Raw genomic sequence first — 23074 nt, 5'->3', positions numbered from 1 at the left:
TTCAATACGTTACCTTCGGCTTGCAAAAGAAGCACCTTGCCAAAACGAGGTGCATCCAGTTCCATTCCTCGTCAGTGAAGCTTGTTTTCGCCACCTACGTTTCGCCCACGTTACAGCATACACAAATACATTTATTTCGGCGGCGGCCTCGCTGTTTGTGGCCTGAGTCGGAAGCTTCAATCAGTCACCTCTTATTAGTCAATGGAGCGATTCGCACAACCAGTCCGAGACCGATTTCTCACAAAACTTTTTATTTTTTCTTTTGTGCCTAATGACCCTTTCGTGCAGTAAATCCCTAGACCACCCCTTTCTCTCCCTCCTCGTCCCACGGGTTCGTTCGGGTACTTTTTGCTGCACTTCACGCCAGCTATAAATGCGAGTCAGTCAGCCAAGGGGCTGCAAGCATTGCTTAGTGAATTGGAAATTCAGTGCGACAGGTATGGGATGAGAATCAATATTAATAAAACAAAGGTTATGCGATTTTCTCGAAAGAAAAAGGCTAAGCTTAACATTAAAATAGGAGGGCAAAAACTAGAGCAGGTAGAACAGTTTACGTATCTCGGTAGTGTTTTGGACCAACACGGTCAAAGTAGTAGGGACGTAAGGAGAAGAATTGCTTTAGGCAAAGAGGCTTTCACAAGGAGGAGGGAGTTGATGACGGGGACGTTGAGTAAGGATGTTAAGAAAAGACTCGTAAAAACTTTGATATGGAGCGTAGCTATGTACGGAGCGGAAACGTGGTAATTGAAGCAGGAGGATAGACGTAGACAGGAGGATTTTGAAATGTTGGTGTGGAGAAGAATGGAGAAGGTATAATGGACAGAGAAGAAAACAAATGAGGAAGTACTTGGTATGGTGGGCGAGGAGAGGGGTTTGTTGGGAGAAATCCTATGGAGGCAGGAAAAGTGGATGAAGGGGGTATTGACCGGCAGTGGGATGTTGAAGACTGTGATAGAGGGTAGAATGTTGGGCAAAAGAGGAAAGGGAAGGAACAGGATCGGGATGTTGGACGGGATGAAGGGAGGAAGAAAGTACTCAGAGATGAAGAGGGACCTTATATAGAGTAGGGTGATGGATTTTGTGTTTTGCTCGGAGTAATAAAATGTTTGTTTGGTAGTTGTGTCCATCCAAAAACCTACCTTAACCGGTAGATTACCTTAAAAAAAAATATATATATATATATGTCCGACGGTCGTGCGAAACGTCAAACTACATCTGTGAGTGTCCTTATTTTGTGTTTCTATGCTTTAAAAATCTACATCTGTTTTTTTATTTTTATGCGTCGCCGAAGAGCGTTCCATCAGTGGGTAGAGCGCTGGACTGCTGACCGGAGGGTCCCGGGTTCGATTCCCGGGTGAGGCACTCTGGGCACCTGCAGCTCCACCCAAGCTAAAGTGATTTTTCGGGTACCAGGTCTTCCTAGGAAACCATAACCGGCACAGGGAAAGGAACTGGCCCCCCTACCCTGATGTGTGAATTTTCGCGCCGTATCTCACTTTTCTCGCCGTTTCTCACGCCGTATAGGGCTTAGTACTGGGTGAACTCTGCCGTCACCTACCAAACCGACCTTCGGGTTGATTACTGTGTATATATATATATTATATATATATATATATATATTATATATATTATATATATATATATATATTATATATATTATATATATATATATTATATATATTATATATATATATAAACACAGTAATCAACCCTTTTTATATATATATAATATATATTATATATATATATAAACACAGTAATCAACCCTTTATATATATATATATATATATATATATATATATATATTCACACGAGCAAAATAATATTTGGACGGCACTATAGAACACAAATAAAATAGTGACACTTAAACGGACACTCGCATTGTAGATTGTTTAAGCTTTCGGCCTTCTCCGGGGCCTTCTTCAAGTCTACACCTGGTATATGTATAGTACACACACACACACCAGGTTATACACCTACATAAATATATTTGCTCATAAACACGACAATGTGTTCACATACGAGTTGTGTTGTGTCATTGTATGGCTGTTAAATAATGTTGTCTTTGACGAAATCATTAAATTTTGCCTTTGAAATAAACTGTTGCGGTTCATTTCCTCGTTTCTGTAATAAATACATATTTACCCGATCGACGGAAGTGGGAGTACTTCAATCACTACTAGAATTTTTAACAAATATATCGGATTTACATTTAACGATTTCCAATTCCTTAATCGACGTTTTCTCCCTTGGATTCCAAATACTTGCAGCGTATTCCAAACGTGCCCTAACCAAAGCGAAGTAACCCCTTCTATTTCGTTACCCTCGCCTACTACCTACGGGATGTGCGAATCCGCCAGAGAAGCACTCCATAGCACCTAAGGAGGGAGCAAGCACTCGCACAATCCTACAGATCTCATACCGCTGCGACACTGACGGGTATTTTTCTCATTTTTTTCCTCCCAGAAGCTTCCTTGCTTCTCCTTGCCTCTCACCCTTTCAGTCTCCCTCGCCGCCTCCATCTTTGAATCGTGGGGGGAGGGTGGGATGACCTTGTTCAACAAGGTTTCAGGTCAGGTCAATCGCTCGGGTCGCGTTCCATTCGAGTCCCCTTTCCTATCAAGTGCAAGTGGCTCACTCGCCGCCAAATATATACATTCTTGTCTTCCGCTCCAAATGGAAGACCCAATGTGCGCCTTCGTCCTCCCGGAGATTCGCTGCGGGAGAGGAGGCCCCGGCGCAATACGTTCTATTCTCTCCGCGACGGTCTTTGTAGGCAACATGAATGACTCGTAAAACCGGATCCCTCGGCCCCATTCCTCTATTCCCCCGTCCCTGGTGCACGCTGGCGTGCGCTCACACACACTCACTTCGGAGAGGTTTTAGTCGAGCGAAACAAAAAAGCGTGTAACCACGTCGCTCGAGGAAGCATTCGCGGGCTATTTTTTTTATGTTTGCATTTCTATAAGTCTCCGCGTTTCCATAACGCTCCCTCTCCGTGGGCTTTATTTCGTCGAGAGCACGTCAGGTCTGTCCTCTCTCCCCATGATGCTTTCTTCATATTTTTTTTCTCCCTTTGTTGTATTCACTCTTGATTATATGCCGTGGTGCTCCGTGTTTGCGCAGTCGGATCGTCGTAGTCTTGTTACTTCACCTCTCAAGACTCACTCTTGCTTCCATGCGGATGTGCTCGCTCCCACCTCATTGATGAGCAGTCGTGATAGTGGAGCGGATTGTTTTCGTATTCCATCGTTCAAAATCGGCTCGTGATGGTGTTTTCATTCGTTACTTCCGAACTGAAACATTTCTTTTGGGCATCCTCCGTTCGTCTCCTGTCCCTCGACTTACTTTGCCCGCTCATCCGAAACCGGTATCCAAACGCGGGGGTACTTGAGCGCACAAATGGAGTGGAAAAGGACAGCCATGCGAACCTTCTGGTACATCCAGATAAATGGACCGTACCTCAGTTGTGGATAAATTTCAAATTTGGTCCGCTCGCCGTCGGTGGCTGGGAATTAGATGAGAAGCAATATTCCTCATATTAGTTCTACTAACCTCGGGCAAGTGCCCTTACGAGCACACTAGATTAACATCTACCCGGCAAGCAGCCGCAAGGACGTGTGGCGGGGGTGTTAGCTCACCAATCTTTCAATTTTAAAATATTCACTTTTACATAAAATTTAATATGCATAAAAGTATGAACGCTTACACACACATTTACGTGGGTATGTAAATCATGTAATAATGGGTGTGCTCGAGTAATTTTTTTGTTAATGTACGAGGAAGTAGGTTGGCTGCGACGGATTTTTGTTATGATTATGTATCGTTCGGGGGAAGAACGAGTACTTGAACCGGTTAGTCCCGCCACTTGGGAGAAGTTATCTCCGCCGAGTGCACTTAATGTTGAAAGTGGATCATTAATTGAGTGAGGTGGTTTCATTAATTTTTAATCCACATTTTCCGGGGAAGCCACTACTAGGGGCACGTGATTAACATATGTTCCCAATAAATCGCGACCGAAGCCTGTGCTGGAGCCCTTGAAAAAAAATTGAGCATATGCCGATGACTGAATTTCCCCCGAGCGACTGGCGTCTCAGGATCTCAAAAATATGAAATCTTTCCGGAAAGCTTTATATTTTTACGGCGGAACGCGAAAGCCACGTCTCGACGACGCCATTTATTCCCCCCAAGATCCCCCCCCCCTTTCCTTCGGCCTTGCATGCAACCCATAAATCATCGCGAGTGCAAATACGTCCTCCCTCCTTGGGTGCACCGGATAAGAATCTTTGTGTTTGCTTAGCGGCGAGGAAAGTGGATAAACAAAGCAGACCCTTATCAACTATTCTGCCCCTTTATTATCCATAACTCGTCTCCATGTAATAATACATATGTACATATACGGCGTCATAAATTTCTCCGGTGATAGGGCACTCTCGGGTTTCGTAGTACGCTCCTTGTAATTGGGTTAATAATAATATATATGCATATATTTTTTCCCCATTTTGTCATCGTAATACCTCTATGCGTTCCCCTCCTTCGCCACGCCTTTACATCCCTCCTCCATCTCTATCTCTCTTCCTCTCTCCTCCCCCCCACGGATCCACACCTCTCGAATTGACTCGTTATTTTTGCTTCGACTCTCAATTCCCTTTGGCACCTAACTAACCCCTCACGTGGAGTGGGGATTTATCGTAATGCGCTTTTCTCGCGTCCATCTCCTCCACCCCGCCCTGCCCCCCCCCCCCCGAACTCCCGGCGCACCACGTGGAGTCCTCCCTCGCCTCCCACCGCTCCTCCGCCGCCCCACCCATATCCATCCCCGGTGTCGTTTCGGTGCTCCCGTCGACGACGCCCTTCGACTGTGACCGATTGTGAGGTGAGCGATGGCTGGTGAGGGGCTTTCTCCCTCATCCAGATGCGTATCGAGGTCGTGGAGCAGAGCTTGGGTAGTAGTTGATCCGGCAGTCGTTCCATCGTGTGGAAGAGGACGATGCAGTGACACGGGAATCCATAACAATTTCAACTCCGTTGGTCTATCTTAGTTTATTTTTCTCAATGCGCTTTTCGTGTTCTTCACCGGATTCATGCTAACGTCGCAGCGAACCCTTTGCCGTATCAGTTGATTTGATATTGAAAATCTCATTCGAATGTATCTCTCTATCTCTATCTGTCATCCTAAAATAAAATTCTGTTCGAATCATTTGGTCCCATTGAGGCGAGAGAGGCATTGAAAGTTGGCGTAGTGCCAATACAAATTACACTAGTTTCAATTTTGATGCATGGTGATACATTTTCGAAACGTATTTTTTTGATTCAAGGAACTGCGGGATATGCTGGGACAGTTAGTTAAACGGAGTCATCCATCTGTTTGAAATGAAATACTGAAATTTTGCAGTGTAAATATTATTCGCCTTGGCCGGGATACGATATGGTGTGTGGTATTCGCTAGTTTAATAGTTCCTCATCAGCAAACCCGAGCATGAACATCAGATGTAGTCCTGAGAATTTTATTGAAGTAACTCGAATAAAACGTAAAAACACTAGGAGCCCAAGGCCCAAGGAAAGAGCAAGTGTCATACTGGATTAGTGTCGGGAATCATCCCAAGTTTTTCATTAATATATGCTTGATTTTTTAGGGTACACGCATGTCATAATATTCACAGCTTTAATAATGGAAACATGATCGATATCAATTGCGATGCGTTATTAATTGACCGTGTTTGAAATGTCGTTCGAAAATATTTTCATGGGGAGGGGCTTAAGGAGAAACGCAGCGGAAGAGGCTTACATTTGGGTTTTACTGAATGCGCATTTCAAACCCAAGGAACAGCTGTGGTGGGTGGAAATACTGTAAATTTCTCCGAATTCCTCAGAATGATGAATTTTCGCGGTTTTGTGCCTACGAAAAAGTTTCACAGACATCGGGAAGTCGTCAAATATTCTTTGGTGGTAATTCAAGATTAACTTTACTGTAATTCTTTGATCATGAAATACCATTTTTTTGTGTGATCATAATGCTTTTTTCTGTAAAATTTGATCTCGATATTACACTACGGCAAATCATGAGTATCGAAATTATTTTGAATAGAACGATAAATTGATCACCTTTAGCTCATGGACTTGGTTTCGTTCATATTTTCATCACTCTGCCATTGTTTCATATGTCAAGTTGATGATGAGTACGTTGCTGGAAAATGGAACGTATTTGCGGGAATCAAGAGCATACATAAATCAATTTCTTCTGGAGGTTTTTCTTTACTTTATTCCATTTGGCCACTATCTCCCTCCTTAACCCTCTCAAACGTAGCCTTTTCTTGCATCTTGGTTTCCGATAATGCAATTTCCAAACAGCAATATAACAGGGATTTTGAGGGAGAGAATGCCTCTTCGAATTTCTCAGAATTCCTCGTTACGATGCAGTGTCGTGGAATTAGACCCAGGAATGCCATTTTTGGAGATGGTGGATAATGATTGGAAAGGACGGCGGAGACGAGAGTTGAATTTCGTCTGCTGCTCGCGGCTAATTTGGCAACAGATGGTCGTCTATGAATACGTAGGTCTTGGTGCACGGAAGTATATGACGCGGTAGTAGGAATAACATTTTTGATTTTAATTTTGAGGACGTGGTTTTGGAGTGGATTTTATGTGGCCCCTGTACGCTGAGGGATAATTAAGGACTTCTCCTGCTCTTGATCAGAGCATGAATACCGGTTGCCCTACGCTGTTTCCTATCGTCCTTCCGAATGCTTTTTCGATTGCTTTCCTCTCTATCCAATATATTTTCCCCATGCTGAAAATACTCCGATCTCCGCCCCTTCTCTATCCCCAAGGGATAGATAGAGATTTTCATTTAAGTTCGTTCCCCTGAGCAGGATTTCGAAATATTTTGGAAGTTAAATTAACCCTCACAGATAATTATCTGTCCAGAGTTTAGGTACGAGAAGATTTATACGGATTATGTACGGAGAATGTATCAAGCATATTTTTGACCACTCAGATTATCAGATGGACTTCGGTGATGTTAGTTTTTCCTTCGAGTTATTCGCCCTCGACATTCCAAAGGAGGGACGGTATGCGTTTAATTCTACGGGATTTATTTCCTATCTTTATGGTAGTTTTCGAATATGGTTTCAAATGAAATTTCCGATTTTATTTGATTTCTACTTCCCCAAAGAATTTATCGCGCGCTCTCAGAATTTTCCGAGAATTTTTTTTAATTTGGGCGGTCTCTCGGCCGCCTTATCTATATCGACTTATGTGGGCGTACATTTGCAAGTAACCGGGGATGAAATGGTGAGACTCTCGGTTCTAGAATAAGGAAAATATGTAACTTTCGAAGTTTTTCATTTCAATGATAAGTCTGCATTATCGAAACCCTCTCAACTTCCTCGTCCACATGAATTGATGTAGAATCCATCATCTCTCTGACTTTCCTTCCAAGAATATTCTGTTCGTCATGAGCGCATAGCGCTTGTGATTTACCACAAGTGAATATTTACCAGCATGCCACAAGGAATACACATCTCTCAGCGCGTTTTTTGTACCTTTAACTTGCAACTCTTAATGGAAGCAGATCACGAAAAGTTTTGCCAATAAAGATGTTAAACTGATTGCCAATCGAACTTTGATTTATCGAGTCTGTAAGTAAACCAAGAATAAAAATCAAAAAGTGGTAGGGTACTTCACAGCATCACTGACTTAAAGGTTGAAAAATCCAATTGGTGAAAAAACATTGGAGCACAAAATATTGTTATAGAGGCACCTCTGGGCAAGTTATAGAGCTTGAGAGGACCTAAAATGGTTTCCTAAATATCCTTGAGGTGTTTTTACCCTCGATGAGAAGGAAACATACGGGTGAATAGGAAATTAATTTCGGTTTCTTTTGATCTATTCATTAATTATTTTGTTTATTTTGATTTTTGTGATAGTGCTTAAGCAATAATTTGACCTGATTACATCGCTTATTTGGCGTAAATTCACCAAAAAATATTTTCATTTATATCGCTGTTATATGTAAATCGACTTCGTCGATGACGTTTTCGATCGTGCCCGTTATACTCTATCCAGGGATACTCGTCAGGTCGATTGTCTCTGCGAACAAGGGAGATGTAAAATAGAATGGAATATCGCCCCTTCAGAGTTCAATCAGGTTTCAATTCGAGATGTATTGCATGTCGTGACTATTGAATGCCGGAGTGGGATGTGTCACTGCCTTCGCCGTCGATGTTTCGCGATATTGTACCGCCCTGTTCTTCGGCATGGCACTCGGGAACGTGTTAGGTGCATAGGTGTGCCGCTCGCGCAAGTTCTTTCTCTCTCTTCAGGCCCATCTTATTTTCGGGTGCCCTCCCCCCATGCGTCCTGGCTCATCTTTCCAGTCTCTCATTTTCTCTCATCCCCTATTCAATCCCCGGTGACACGTCGTAGTCATCGGCGTTGAAAGTATTCGTTCGCTCATTTTACCGCCATCTCACCTCGTTTTACTCAAGCGTGTCGTGGTTATCCTCGTATCTCTCGCCCTCGCGGACACGCATCCATATGGTACGTGCGTGGGATTAGGAAAAAAACAGAGGAAATCGCAGTAGTCGCCTTCCTTCCTCTACAGTTCAGCGACTCAACTTTTTCATTTCACGCGTGCTTTATCTAGAGGAAGAAGACCGTGTGCCATTACGCGACACAAAGGTCAAAGAAGGTCTCGGCGCGCGTAGGAGGCAAGGACTTTTGGAAAGGATTATGTTACCTATTGAGAAAAAAAATATATATATAATGTACATAGGCGTCGTACTAACTCTCCAAGGTGGCGAACAATTGATCCAAGGTGATGGGATAACGTCCCCCGCGCGCCGTGATTGGCCGGAGCCGGAAACCATTAGGTTCCCATTGACAACGCCCTTTTCTCACGCGGCCTCCCTTCACAGAGGGCGCGGCTTATCCCGTGCCATCGCCGTTCAGTTCGTTGGAGCGCTCTTTTGAAGAGCGGAGGAGGATTCTTTTAGAAACTCCCTTCCCTTAAACCCTTGAGAGAGCCGAACGTTTCACTTTTTCCCATTCCGCCGGGGAAAATCGCTTACGTTAAGCCGGGAACTACCAACCGTTTTTCGCGGGCGGTACATTGAGCTGGTTCAATGTGTTTTCGTGTGTAGGGGGGGAGTGGGACGCAATCTATTCAACTTTTAAAACTAGCAAAAATTTTCAATAAGGTACTCACATCCACGTACAGATATACGTTACACCCTGCAAGCCTCCACGAGAATGAGTGGTAGATGGTGTTAGTAGGCCATCGACTTCCTTAATACTTAAGCGGATGTCAGTGATATGATCATAGTTGGAATGTTCTATAAAATTATTTAATCGATAGCATTTATAAGGTTACTTAACCTGAGGTAAAGTGACCAACAGCAAAACCTAGGTTTTTGTTGCGCATAGGGTAGTTTATGAAGTAAGAAAGACTCGTATCAGTTGGTACCCTAGTTTTCCCGTCTTATTTTATCTGAGTAGAGACTGTATCATGGGGTTCCAAGAATTTTTTACTCGGAGTTTTGTATTGCCTCTCAGATTATGATATTTTTGAATTTGTCGAAGTAATAAAGTGTGCGGGTTTTAATTTGGATTAAGCCTTCATTGAATAAAAAAATAAAAAAAATAATTTTTTGGCTCGAATTTCCGTCTCACACAGGCCTCGTCTTGTCAATCTTATATATCTAGGATTAAAGTCACCCCAATGACGAAATGAATTCTTCATTATAATCTGGAAAAAAAACTTTTGAAAGGAGCCGAGAAAAATCTCCTCATTCATAACTATTCCGCGGTCGAAAGTATGGGGCATGAGCGGAGTCTCAACTAAAAGTTTTAATAAATAAGATTCGTTCTAAAAAATTGAATAGTCTTGTGTGTTTTGACCTTCCGTTTCGGTACAGTCGTACCATGACTTATCCTCAATAGGCATTGGCACTGTGCTGTGTATAGTGCACTTCAGAAATGCCGACGATCGTCCACATGAATAAGTTTAGTGCATTACTTTGTCTAAGGAAGATGGCATGTCATCTTAACTCATTTTTATAGGTTTTTTGTGGTGGTTTATTAAAATGTATTGCCTACGCCTTGACGTCGTACGGATTGGAATAGCGTCAAAAGTGGAATGATTTCGGGTGCCTAAGTGTCTCACTTGGCCGGAACCGAATAGCATCTTGCCCCCCCCCCTGGCTCTCCACCACCCCCTCACCAAAGAATGAAAATATATACGCTAGAATTTTTCTTCGTGTCCATGGATCTCAAGAGTGGGTGTGTGAGGCGGCGTGAATTAGGAAATCCGCCATCGCTCGCAATCGAGCCGCGCCACGCCTAAATGCAAAGACCCAAACAGCGCCACGCTCACGCACTTCGTCCAATTCCTGACCGCGAAATATTTACGGTTCGGCGTTTTGCGACGGCTGGGCGAGTAATGAAGATTAAAAATTACCCGGGTGTGAGTAAGGGGTGGTGCGGGAGAGGGTGCCATTCCACACCGGCTCTCCCCCCTCCCTCACCACCATCCTCCCCCGCAAAACCTGGGGCTGAACCCGGCCTTCCGACTTATTTACATCTGCACGAAGGGTGGCGGCCGTGCTCCCTCGAATATTCAGGGCCCACCATCCCGAATAACCGATTCCTTTTGAGTTGATATTTTCCCGGGGAAATATTCCTCTGCACATTATTTTCATTCTGTAAATTGAAGTTTATTTAGGTCGGGGAAACTCGTTATTTTTTTTATTTTTTGCCTTCTTGTTTTTTTCTCGAGCCACGAGTTATGGAGGTTACCGGGCTGTGGGTGTGTGTGTGTGTGTGTGTGTGAGTGCGTGTTTACCTTCTTTCTTTCTTCCCTCCTTCCTCCCCTCCTCCCCTCTTTCTCTTACTCTTCCTTCCATTTCATCCCTGCGCCTTGGCCCCTACGTCCTTCATCTTTCCCACCTTATCTCGGCGAAAATCCCCTCTCGCCCCCAGCAGCCATTCCCATCTTCAATTCAAACTTCACCCCGCCTCTCTTTTTTTTCGCAGTCTTCCGCGTATATATCCCCCATCGCTCCCCCGTCCCCCTCTCCCGATCCTCCCCCTCCCCGTCTTTCCTTCCCTTGATCCTCTTCTCCTTCATCTCTTCCTTCTCCTCCCCTCCCTCTTCCCGCCCCGACAACACCGTATCCCTGGAGACTTCGTGAGAAACATTCTCCCGCCTGCATTGATCGCTCCGATTCCCTCGCTACCCTCCAATGCCAAACCCCCTCCTCTCCAACTCCGCCCCGAAAAAGTTTCCTCCTCGCCCTCCCCCCCCTGTCTCTACCTCCCATTCCTCCTCCTCCCCCCATCCTTACACAAATCCTCCCCTCTCCTCCTCATCCTCTTTCTCCTCCACCACACCCTCGCCCAGCCGAAGTTCTTCCCTTATTTCCCATTCTCCGCCCCCCCAACCTCTACGTCCCCTCTCCCCGCCCTTCAATCCTCCTCCACCCTTCTCACTCACTCCCTCCCTCTTTCGTTCGTTCCCCCTTACCGAACGCCATCTATCAGCTTATATCCATTCCTCCGCACTAGGAGCTTGTTACTGGGGAGGGGGGGGGAAGAGGAGAGCATTTTTCTGTGCGAAAAATTCAAAGCGAGAAAGTGCTCGTCTCGCTTTCCTCGCAGGGATGTGAGAAGTAGTTCCTGCAGATGTGTCTCCTCTCTTGCTCTCTCGTATTTCCTCCAATCCACCCCGCCCCGCCCCCTCCGGTTCATCCCCCAGCCCACCCACGCGCGCATGCTTCCTCCTCGTAAGACCTCTCCTTTCCGAAAATTCCTTTTTTTTCTTTTTCCTCCCCCCGAGGTTCAAGGGAAAATATTCTCGGGGGAAAGGGGAAATAAATATGTATATGTATGGGGATAAAATACATAAATACGTATATATTTGGAAGAATGTAAGAAAAAATAAATAGGAAAAGGATTGGTCCTTCTTTTTCCTGACAACATTTTGAGTGATCTTTATTGCTTTCGTATTTCGCCACGGCTTTATGTTTTTCCTCGTATATATTTATATTTTTTCCCCGTACAAGCTCTGTATTTCCGTCAATTCGCTTTCTTGTTCGAGTCCTAAGCGAAGTGGTGATTTTTTGAACGATGGATGATTTATATTTCTCGCTCCTCCCTCGCAATTCACGACGACAAAGTGTCCTTTCCGTGGGAATGGTTTTGATCCCCCTGACCTCGGCAATATGGCAGGCTATACGTGCGTATCTCTCCAATGATTGCTTCGTGCTTTCTAGTGCGTATGTAGCTGTTATAGTCTCACGGAGCCGAAATTTACGAGTCAGTGCGATGAACATGCGAGGGCAAGTGTACTCGAGGAACTGGTGCGTGCATCTGCAGAAGAAGTTTGGAGTTTTCAATTCGTGAAGATAGAATGGCGAGTATTTTTCATGGCAATTAATTCGCGCGTGGGGCAAATGGCAAAATTATCCACGACCCGTTCTATTGAGGAAATCCATCGAATACGATAGCGTTAAAAAAAAAGGCTTTCGTTGCGTAACAGATGGCTGAATGTGATTTGTAGGACTTCTGTTGTTATGTGTAGAGCAATGAGATTGTAAAAAAGAAAAGAACGGGTTTGTGACTTGTTTAATTCAAAATCCACAATCCTCTTGCTTTTTTAGGTTTTACAATATTAGTTTAAGTGAGAACGTGAATCACCAGTGTTGCCTTGCATTCAGCAAAAAAATCACCAGGGTACACTTTTATTTTTGCTTATAATTTGCGTTCTTTGCATCGCATGATTTAAGCCCTATTATATCTGTGGAAAATAACTCAACAAATTATGAATTACAGCGCCGTTAAATGAAAAATGATTCGTGCCCAATTAAAATAGTTTCCCAAAGCGTAAAGGTTCATGAGAAATATGAATACCCTGATTTTTTTGTAAATGATATCCTCCAGCGTATTCTCCTCTCGGTCACCTGAAGCATGTGGCAGTGGAATCGAGGAGGATCTTTGCTCTCATGAAATAATTAAACAATTTTGATAACCGTACAAATGGGTATCAACGTCGTAACTACTTGTCTCTTCCTTATCTGAGACTCGTACTTCCTAATTAACGGTTCAGTTAGTTACTTCCGCCCGTGGTGGTCTTATGGGCAGAGATATTTGTTTCCCCACATAATTGAAAATATACTACAAGCTTGATGAAATAACATGGAACACATGCTTTGCTCCGATGCTCTTTAATTAAAGTCTTGTAATTATTTTTGACGGTTTCGTTTCTCGGAATCCTTAAAAACTGGACGAATGACTGAAGGCTGGGAATTAATTTGGAATTACCTTCGCGTGCTTACGCAATCTCCTGATGGTCTTAAAGTAGTTCACGTGGGCAAACATTTGCGCTGCTGTTTATTTATGAAATCTATTAGTTTCCTTCGTAATTAGTTTGCTTTTCGTGCAAGGTAAGCGTGCGCCACATTATCCGAGAATATCGGCCCGGAATTGATCCCTCCCTCCTGCCATCGAACGAGCGCCTTGCGAGTCCCGACCCCGTCCGCCTAACCCAAAACCCACGGTTCCAGAATTTAAAAATCCGTCCGTCCTCGGTAAGAATTGGGCCAGCCTGCTGACTCGCCTGAGGATTGATTCCGTTTCATATTCCGCCGCGGATGCGAAATTACGGCTTGCACTTTGTTAGACGAGTCCATTCCCTCGCCAGCACTTCCCGGTCCCGTCATCGTTTTTTTTTAATCGATCTCTCGGCGTGAAATATATTTCACTCCGAGTGTCTCCAGTCCCGAAACGAAAATAAACAGGATAGCGGGACGGGGTGGGAGGAGGAGGACTAGGAGTCGAACCACCTCGAGATGCGGGACAAAGTGCTTCCCAAACAGCACACTTTACGATGCTCAAAGTCGTTTTCTAGATGAGCTACGCCGTGGGGGAGAAGTTTTGCGGAAACTCTTCCGCCAAAGTCTTTTTCGGCTGAGCTGTTATAATGCCTCCTTTGGGGGTGAGATCTTTTGGGTAGGATACGGGGGTGGGTGGGTCTAGGGGACAAGGGAGCGGTTTGGTTTGTTCCAGGTGGGAGGTCGGGGGGGAGGGAGGGACCGAGGGAATGGGGAGGGTGTGGGTCGGGGGGTGTGGGAGGGACTCCCGGGTAAAATTTACGGCATCGCAATATGCCCTAAATACTCTCAGCCGTTCAAAATTGAAAGTTGTCCCCTGCCAGAGGACTCGGATGGAGGCGCGGCGGAGGTAAAAGTTGAAAATCACGGCGGACGGACCGGCAAATGGGTTTTTATTGCCCCAGGGACGAGGAGGAGGAAGGAAGGGAGGAAGGAAATAGCAATCGTTCCGAATCCGTCTGGATCCCCGACTTTTACGTGTGCCTTGATGTGGTTTGCCAGGGAGAAATTGGGCTACCCCGTCTAGTGTAAGTCGCGCTTCTCTAGGAGTCCTCTCAGATGTAGATTTCTCGAGCTCTCCCGTGCGCCCGGTCGGCGAATGATTGAGGGCGTCCTATTTTTCCGCCCTTTCGACGCCGAGTGCTCGGCGCGATAGCGCATTGGAGTTTTATTGGCAATATGAGCGCGCTTACTTCGCGCAGTTGCAGGAATTTCGGGTGGAAAATGAGATGTGAATGAAAAAAAACATTAACGAATTTCATCGAGCAGTAGTCGCTATAGAGTGAATTTCAAGACCTCTAATGAATAACATAAACCGATACGGTACGGTTTGGCCAATTTGTGCGGGTTGAAAACTGCTTGAGGTGGGATACTTATTTCAAGTTTATGAGTACATATAAGGTTTTCATGACTAATTTTATCTTTTACCTAATTGCATTTTCTGCACTTCGCTGAACGGTCTGGTACGATTTCGTCTCTGTCGGTTTAGACGTGTGTAGCAAAAATATTCATGGAAAAATGATTGCGTAGTGTCACTTGTAACGTTTCGCCCACGGCTAAGAAAGGAAAAAATCTTGAGAATTCAAACTTTATAAAATAGTATATAATAATAATACATGGTATGGTAAACTTTGTCCATAACGCATAGTCGAAGAATTAAATAGCAATGAAATTTTTGCTTAATGATTCGACGAAAAGCAATTATTTTCTCTACTTATTTATGATCTAATATTTGAGGTCATAAAAACATTGAAAAGAATGGCTCTGCGGTGAGATAATAGTCCGGGAATGTGCTGTGGCTGTGAAGTAATGCATCATCTAGGTTAATACATTTCCGTTTGCATTCAAGCCCAGGGATTTATAAATAAGTGCTTAATGTCATTTCCATTCGAGCCGTTACGCAGCTTAGGTTTAATTTACACTTTGTTTCGAATAGCGGGATCACTGTGATGAAACCCCCTAGCGAGCCTGACGAAAATTCCAACTGGCTCTCTCTGGGGTAGGTACAATTATTGACGAGGGCAATGCTATAAAAAACCATATCGAATCAACAGTATTAGTTAGTTTGCGGACTTGAGGTGTTTTGTGCTTGGTCATGGTGTATAGGCGTCCGAAGATCATTGCTGATAGATGTAGGACGTAATGTATACCCTTAAATTAAAATCGCTGTACCCATCCAGCAGGTCTGAAAAGGCCACATTTGGGTCAGTGGGCAGACAAGCTTCCCATCAGTCTCATCGAGCGGGCCATTAAGTCGACTGCTGTTTGGATTAGCCGCGCAACCGACAGCAGCGCAACAACTAAATCAGGCCAGTCATAATGGCGTTCCAGATCAAGTTGCCAGTCTTGTGTGTACCAGAATAATTATTCCACATCAAATTATTTCCTCTCGGCAATTCCGGGATAATCATCGCAATTTTATGTTTCTGTGCTGATATCAAAATATCGGAGCGGATGTGGTTTTTGTGGTCCCCGGTTTGAAATTTCCGTCTGTTATGTTGTTTTAATTTTCTATTTTATTGATTTATCTTGTATTAGTCCGAAAACAGCACTTTGACCTTTACATCGGACTTTGAACATTGATACAACCATTTAGCAATTACATACACCCCTCTTTTACCATTTATATCCACGACTCAAGTGCCTTTTAGATTGGCCATAATGTTCATCACATTGAAACGCCTTCATTGTTCACTGCTCATTATTATTGGTATTTTACCGGTCAGGGTAGTTTATGACGGACATGGACGATACAACCATAAAACGATGCATTTTCTAATCTCTCCAAACAAAGAACAACCCGATATCCAACACTACCATTACCCCCTCCTCAATTCCAGATACTTATTTATCCCTTTGTTCCGTCAAATATACCTGTCGAATTCCTACCCCTTCCTCGTTTGTCTGACATTCTCCCCTCTATCACAGTCTTCAACATCCCATCGCCAGTTGGATTCCCTTCATTCTCTTTCCTGTCTCCTTCGAATTTCTTCCAACAATCCTATCTGCTCCCCCACCTAGCACTTTCTCGTTTGTTTTCCTTTCTGTCCACTCCACCTTTTCCATACTTATCCACACGCACATTTTAGAAGCCCCCGATCTACACCTATCGCCTTGCTTCAATGACCATGTTACCGCTCCTTACAATCTTAAACTCTGTATCAAAGTTTCAACCAACATTTTCTTAATATCCTTACTCAACGTTCTTGTGGCAATTTCCGTCCTTGTGAAAGGTTCTTCGCACGAGGCAATTCTTCTCTAATGTCCCTATGCCATTTCCTTTGTAAACTTTCCATATCCTCGAACTGCGCCTTATACCCCACTTCTTCCGCCCTATTAGTTTCCTGCCTCCGTTTATTATTCATGGATATGCACCTAATTAAATACGTTGCGCTTTTATATTAACCCACATATTTTATAACTGAATGGCCCGCGTCACTTGATGGATATGTTGCATAGAAGATGAAATCACGGATATTTCGACTTAGATTTAGCGTTTTTCAGTGGAAGGGGATATGATCTTTGTCCACTGAAATATGGCTCCATTTCCCTTGCTGGCTTTTATTGGCACGTTTCTTTATTTTAAGTTTCGAGCTGGCTCGTGAGCGAGTCTTGTTTCATATCATTCTGGCTGCCGCTACAATATATTTCCGAAGGAATGTGGAATGGCATCTTTCTAATAGGATTATTTATTGCCCAAAAAGTGTTTTCTTTGTGAAACGAAACTTCCAATGAACGTTTATCCCTAGTTTATGCACAAAAAGAGGGATCTTTGTGATTTTGCAGTTAGGAAAATGTGTTAATCTTTATTAAGAAAAGCTTTGGTCGTGAAACGTCTTAATTAACTTTCAGAAGCAGCTGATGAAAGACGTCGTCAACATTGTTGTGAGATTGCTCCAATTTCCGTAAGTTGTTCAGGTAGTGATTTCCTATGAATAGAAAAGAACGGAAGGAGGGGGGCTAGCGGTCTTTGTTGAACTCTAGCATCAAACTTCGGTCAGTTTATTCGGATTTACGCTTACTTTTCGTACTCGGCAGTCTTCTCCAAGTCCACTGCCCAACTCCAGGGTTGAATGGAAAGAACTACTCTACACCCCGTGGTAACGAATAGTTTTTCACGGCTCGCTCGTTAAGCGGACAACGAACATTTCCATCGTGACTTGGACGGCATCATTACGGGACCCGAACTTCTGTCCCCGACGGGGGTCTAACTTCGAGCGACATCGGCTGAAGTTGAAGTCTTGTGCGGTCACTCGCAGATCGCCCCGGGCCAGACCCAGGATGATTTCGTGTGCGACGGCGGCAGGGAGGGAAGAATGATCATCTCTCCGAGAGAGGGTGCGGAGAGGAAGGCGAGGAGGCGGTCAAGTGGCCGGTACTTGGGAAAACGCCACCGTTTCCCTTTTTATGACTTACGCTTTTTAAATGGAAGGGGTCCAGAATAAAAAGGAAGGAAAGAGTTCAGTGGGGGGGGGAGAGGGGGGTTTTTTCCTTTGTCAAACGGTAAACGCGGAGCCGCGCTGGGTGAAAATTGGCGCACTCAACCGCGAGAGGTTCCCCCATATATCTCGTCGGGCGGAAAGGGAATCAGTCTCAGGCGCGCGTGTTTGGGAACCGCTGCGTGCGCCCGTTATATGTGCACTAGGAAGGATTTCTTGGTATGTGTGTGTATATACGAACACACATATATGTATATCGTGCGCCCCGCCCATCGCCTTGCGATATCCCCTTGTACCCATCCACTGCCACGTACTTGCTATTTCGCAGTGTGGTGTCCATCTGCGAAATTTGAGCGTGCTGCCTCGCATCGTGTAATAGGTGCGAAACTGTAGCAATCAACCCGAAGGTTTGTTTTCATTGGTTTGGATGAAGCTCCCGGTATGCTAAGCCTTTGTACGCCCCACAGGGATAGCGATATGTATATTTTGTGGTGAAATTAGAAATGATAGTTCCTTCCTCCCTTCATCAGCACCAAAACCAAAGTAATCCATCCGAAAGTTGGTTTGATAGGTGAGGATAGAACTCGCCTAATGCTGAAATATATTCCGCGTTTGGATTTATCACAAGGGTAGGGTGACCAGTTCCTTTCCCTGTGCTGCCTGTGCTTTCCCAGGAAAATCTGATATTCAGAAAATCACGCAGCTTGGATGAATCCGAGAGTGCTTAAGAGTCGTCACCTGGAATCGAACAGGGACCCTTTGGTCAATAACCGAGCGATTTACCCGCTAGGTGACCTCGCTCCTTGGTGCAATTTCATGATGTTCATTTGTTTCTTGCTATACTCCTTGTTAAATATACATCTTCGGTATCGTTAAAATATCTAAATAATGTGGCTGTAGAAGTGGCATACGTTACGTGTATCAAATATCATTATCGTCAAGTAGAGTGATACAGTACTTTGCAATAAAAGTGTAATAATCATGCCAAATTTTATGTGTTGTATTAAATTATTTGAAATAAATCGTCGTATTTAGTCGTCAAAGGTTAGATCTGGGTTTTGGTAGACCCCTGACCAATATGCACGTATTCGTGGACAATGAGAACTTCATCCCAACAAAAATTTACCCTGCTCTAGTTTCCTTCATCTATCCTTCTTACTTTAGACGACCCTCAATGCCGTTTCGAAAAGTTTATTATCTGCCTTCCTCGTCCCTGTTCGCATGCTCCGTCTCTATCATGGCCTCTAGTACCCCACTCAGTATCTCTTCAGACTTATTCTCATTTTACCTATCTTGCCTTCTTTGAATTTCACCCAGCGACTTTCTATATTCCTCCGCTGTGTAAAACTTCGCCGTTTGTCTTCCTCCATGCCCAATTTATTGTCTCCGTTCTCTTCCAGACCCATATCTCATAAATATTAGGAATATTAGGGCTTTAAAGGCTTCCATAAGGGTTTTAATCAGAAGAGCTTTAAGTATAGACTGATTTTAACGATCTTAGATGTTTAAAAATATCTAATGTGTAAGGTTATAAATTATTATATCGATGTTCGACTCAGTGATTCCACTGCGTTTGTATTTTGAAGAAGCTATTTTTGATAATATCGAACCTTGATATTAAAAAAAATTGATTTTACAATTATGCGATTGCGATATTGAATTTTTTTATCGAGAATAGTGCTTTAGTTATCGTCCATATATATTCTTGCGGACAGTGCAATATGATGGGTCATAATTGTTCTAAAAAGTTATAGCCTTAATTTAAATGCTTCGCGATAACGTCTATTTGAATTGGGATATCGATTCGTAGATATTATTGCGATGTTATTCACATCGCAGTGTTCTTTTATTCGAGCGTCGCAAATCCGTAGTAAATGGTGATGTTTCAGGCTGTCTCTGAAATAAATGCGTGAAAATGCACTCCCGGTCAATGAAGTCCTAGTCAATTTGAGAATGGACGTGCCTACCTAAGCATAGCGTGCCTACCTCTGTGAATGCATGAATGTTTGATGCTGTGAACTCAGCAAGTTGAGAGCAAGTAAGTAGTAATATTTGCGTCTCTAGATTATACAAACTAGGCATCTCCAAACGAAGGTTGGGGAAATATTTGGAATGGATGAGTTGAGACGAGCTGTTAATGCCAATTTATTTGAGTTCATCTTGAACTCTTGGGAAAGCTTTAACTTCCGAAATGAACGTGATGAGAAGGCGGCCGCCCGATTCGTTGCATATTACCACGAATCAGCGAAATGCGACTCACGATCACTGGAAAACCGTCAGGTTAGACTGCAGAAGCCGCGAAGATTACGCGATAGACTTCAAAACTACTGGAAAACTTCAAATTATTCCTCCTCGATTCTGACACCGAGAGAATAATTTTGATCCCGAATTTTAATCGGCAGTCGTGAGTTTTTCCTCGTGCGATTCGGGAAAATTCTCACCGGTGAAAAATATTACGCATAGCCATTGAAATCACTCAGAAATATAACCGTACGTAATTGTTCTCCCCATTTTAACGGTCGAATCAGAAATATCCCTTAATTGCTGGCTCCCTGGTGTACGCCCGTGGCGGGATTGTAGAGGTATGATTTCAATGTCGGTGTAGGTGCAGTCTCGACGGGCGGGTCATGTTTAAGGAGAGGTCTGCACGGTAATAATTTTTTCTATGTTAAAAGAAACATCGAAATCTCGATATTATATTTCTCCCATAATCGTCAGGCATATAAATCAGTATCAGGTTATCAAATAATATCGATGTTATCGGGAAAATATCGGTCAATATTTAGAATATTCTCCACACTACCAGTAACCTTCTACTACATACCTCGCAAATATCGTGTATTTATCTACTGTGCCATCCTTATCGAATGCTGGCAATATCGTCCGTATCGCCTATCGAAGGTATATCCAGATACTATTCGTACAAAGATGACATCTCCGTCATCACTGCCACTTTATCATACTACTCCCTTCTACCTTTTACTTGCAGAATAGTGCGTAAATTGTCTACCTAGTTCATATCCCAATATTGACTCGCCCACATGACATATTGAAATTTTAGTTTAAATTATGTTGACCGATATGTCGATATAATTTGATTTTGCACATCGATCTGGTGGGCATAGAAGAATGTATCGACGTGTTGTCGACGTACAATCCCATGCCCATGTGATCACCGCTTGATGGTCCAAGGGAATATCACGGGAGAAAATCGTGGGTCCGTCCGACGCAGCAACCGTCCCTCCCTTCCCGTATTAGAAGCGCCCAATCTTTCGCCAATACCGCGGAGAATCCACCCCAACTCCCACATCGGTCTAATTTTTTTCCATTTAAAACTTTTTTTTCGTCCATCCAAAGTTTATTTCATCCCATCGTCTCGATTTTTTCCCCTTTTTTTCCTTCGGATCCGCAATAAACGAAAGGGTGCGGGACTTTATAATATTTTTTTAATCACCCCGGAGGTGGCGAGGTGGTGGAACGGAAGCGAAAATTTCGAGGTTATCAATATTTTAATCTCAAGTAGTCATTTCATATCGCGTTCGATTTTCGTTTTTTTTTAATTTTTTCATCGCCGGACAAAGGGTGAAATAAATATCCGTGGGTCTCGGGAGCCTACTTATACCGACCAGGATTTTACTGTTATGGCCATCATAAAAAGATAGCTTGGGGTATTTTTATTTTATTTATTTTTTTTTAAATTATATCCGGCGGTGGTTATTTTGTTTCAGTTTAATTAGTCTGTCGGAAAGGTGTATTTTATTTTGCGCCTCTCGGCCCGCCGATGTAAATCGCTATATCCCTGCAGTTGACTAATGGATAATGTCCACTCTTTATGAAAGCATTTTTGTAATAAAGGGTGATTTATCTAACTCCCTCCCTCCACTCCTACTCTTGTCTGTTTTCGTGTTTTTTGAAAAGCCATTAAAGGAGTAGCCCTGAATTAATTAAAGTTAGTTTTTTTTAAAGTGAGTTTAAATCACACAACCGCTTGATCTGGATTAACCCGTCTCATCCTTTTCAATATTTCAGTCTCACGTTTAATGTTTATAGCCCCTTTTCGGTCTCAACGACTTATTCAACCCCGTAATTTTTCGCTCGCGAGGGCTAATCTTTTATGAATTTTTCGCACCGCCGAGATAGCTCTCCAGAAGAGAATCGTTTTACTTTCACAAAGTAAAGTCTATGACATTCATAAATTCACCGCCCTCGATGTTTAATGGCATTATTTGCGTAATGCCGTCATCGGAAACTAACTGCGCCCCGAGCCCGCGAATGCTTTTAGAATTCATAAAAAAAAAGATTAAGTCTCCGTCATTTTATTGGAGTAGTGTGGAGGTAAAAGTCGAGGGTGTGCGGCGGCTGTAAATTTCTTCCCTCCCCTCTCTTCCCCTTCCCATTCCATTGGTGGCAATTGGTCCATTTGATTTCCATTCTCCAATGGACTGGGGGGCGCACACAATGCCCACAGAGTCGGCTCCCCATTGGCTTTCGCGGGGGAGCAGGCGATCTATTTCGCCCTCGTAACCTTCCGGGTGAGCACAAACTGTCGGTGGTGGTTTCACGGGTCTTCGCCTCGGCACTTCGAAGAAGTTACGTAGGTCGCAGCCATTTGAAGCTCGCTCTCTTCACGTCCGGCGTTGCATAATTTCCAGGACTCCACTCGCTTAGCCCCAAGGGAGGGATGCGAAGAGGGGGCAATTTCGAGGACGTCTTCGGCCGAGCTTGGAAGGGAGCATTCCTCCAATTAATGCTTCGGCCGCATTGCACGTATGAGCTTGATTTCCGTAACTCCCGGGCTAAATTGATGTGATCGCCATCCTCCGTCAATATCGTCGTTCTCTCCAACAATGAGTATTCCCTGGAAAGGCAGCCAATAAGGTTACCCACGAGTGATTGCTTAACTGTTTTTTTTTTCATTGACATCCCACGGAAAGTTCGCCAGTTGAAAAGTAGTTCACTTGCTCCAGCCACGGCACGGATTACTTGGGTATTGGTCACCGCTCAAAATGGCCATTAATTTCATCCCAAATTATTCCGGATGGCGTGGTAGCTCAGTTGGTAGAGTGTTAGGTTAATAACCTAAAGGCCCCGGGCTCAAATCCCAGGCGAAGCCGTTTAAATCACACACCTGACGACAGCTGTAAGTGCCTAAAAATTCTAAGAGGGGTGGTTTTCTTATAGGGCTCCCTGAGAAAACGAATTGTGTCACAGAGAAAGGAAGTTTGCCTTCTACCCGGAATGTGAGAA

At 43.8% G+C, this 23074-nt stretch overlaps 1 protein-coding gene and 1 non-coding gene across 2 annotated transcripts in view; both read left to right on the top strand.

The window, feature by feature from the left end:
* Positions 1–23074, top strand: part of Meltrin (disintegrin and metalloproteinase domain-containing protein meltrin) — a 502101-nt gene that overhangs the window by 246403 nt on the left and 232624 nt on the right. The window lies entirely within an intron of this gene.
* Positions 22868–22941, top strand: TRNAI-AAU (transfer RNA isoleucine (anticodon AAU)). Its single transcript has one exon. It is a non-coding gene; the product is annotated as a tRNA-Ile (tRNA).

This window comes from Hetaerina americana, unplaced genomic scaffold, assembly GCF_022747635.1.
Source record: "Hetaerina americana unplaced genomic scaffold, ioHetAmer1.1.p SCAF_32, whole genome shotgun sequence".
NCBI classification, from domain to species: Eukaryota; Metazoa; Arthropoda; class Insecta; order Odonata; family Calopterygidae; genus Hetaerina; species Hetaerina americana.
This window is presented reverse-complemented; position numbering and strand designations above follow the sequence as displayed.